We start from the raw sequence: 1,785 nt of genomic DNA on the forward strand, positions 1-1,785 counted from the left end.
ATCTGATGATGAATCACCCTAGAAGTGATCAAGCTTCTCCCCTTGCTAGGCTGAGGAAATTGAAACTGGTCATAGCATTTGTCTTCGGATTGGACAAAAACAAAAATTAAGGTCCGAAGAAAACTGCACTTTGCTAATATATACTTGCACACTTTATTTTCACTCTTTCCCTATCCAAAGTTGCTCATCCTACGTTTCTCATTGATCCTCTTTCTTTCCATGCTGTAATGAATAACTATCCTGTTCATCCATTCCACAAATGTTTAGCAGGGAGCAACAATGATGTAAACTCTGAGAAGTCTTCGTCTACATGGTAGACATGATTTCTGTCCTCACAAACATATAGTCTAGAGTTAGATAGAGGCAGACCTATGTGTGTGACAAGAAGTGCATACTTAAACTCAGGAAAGAGAATATTTGAAAAACAAATACCCTACAACTGATCTCTGTTCAGTCCTACTAGGCTGAGAGAACCTAATCCAGTTTTAGTGGATTGACAGAGATTTTGTAGAGGTAATCACATCTAAACTGGGTCCTGATAGAATGAGTAGGATTTAGCTTGATGACTCCATCCTTATTTTCCATGTATTATTGCATTTGTGATCTCATCTCTCTTTCTGACTGTGCTTCTTTCTCTTCTCTCTTCTTTAGCCCTATAGCCTAGTACTCCTATTTGCCCATCCACCATCTTTACTTGGCCATGAACAACTGGCACTCTAAACCACCATGACTATCGTAATTTTGAGAGTTATTTCTTTCGGTATACTTCAGCTATAAGTTTGAGTTGAAATGGTTTGGTTGCATTTGAGTTATTAGAGGAGAGATTTGTTAATGCTGATGTTAGAACTACTTAAGCAAGCTCTATAATAAGTGACTATAATACCATTTTGCTGTTTCTTCCTATTTTCAATAAAAGCATTCTGAATAACCCTCTTTAGGAGCCTCTATAGCAGGACATTACAACTATACACTACTATTGACTCTGAAGAGATCCTTTTGGGTGTTCCAAAAATGTTAGTTTGAACGTAAGAATATTTTAACCATCTTAAGACATGTAATGACAATGATACACTTATTTTAACATGCTGATAATACCCACTGTCACACTGATTTGTGCATCCAGATAAACTTACCTTTGTGCAAACCTCAGAAGAATGTTTATTGTGCTATCCTATGAAGCCATTACAACTACTTATATATATGACTTAGGATTTGCTCACTTCTATAGAAATAAGACTAAGTGTATCAGTAAATTGAATTATTATAAAGCTTATCTTGCTATCTGTGACATTCATTTTGGAATTTTTATTTGTTAAAACATCTTTATTTTAAATGACTGTGATACATAATTGCTATAGATTTAAACTTACAAATAGAAAAAATGTTTTCATGTATTGGGGTTCTATCAGGGATTTTTGCTTTGGAAAATATGTCTTAGCTTTGCCAAATATGTTTCACACTGTTGATCTAAGCTCTTGTCCTGCTTCAATTCTTATGTACAGTAATAATATCTTAGCAGGGTTTGAAGCTTCATTTTATAAATATAATTCAAATAAGAATAAGCTGCTGTTGTTAAATTACATGGCATGATTTTTACCTCTTAGTGCTTCTTACAGGGTATTTATCCCATAAATATTGCCTTTAAGAATGACATTGATCTGTGAGGTTTAGTCTTTTTATTTAAAAAATTATTTATAGGGATGCCTGGGTGCTCAGTGGTTGAGCATCTGCCTTTGGCTCAGAGTCGATCCCAGAGTCCCGGGATCGAGTCCCACATCGAGCTTC

The sequence above is a fragment of the Canis lupus genome, chromosome 13, assembly GCF_003254725.2.
Source record: "Canis lupus dingo isolate Sandy chromosome 13, ASM325472v2, whole genome shotgun sequence".
NCBI classification, from domain to species: Eukaryota; Metazoa; Chordata; class Mammalia; order Carnivora; family Canidae; genus Canis; species Canis lupus.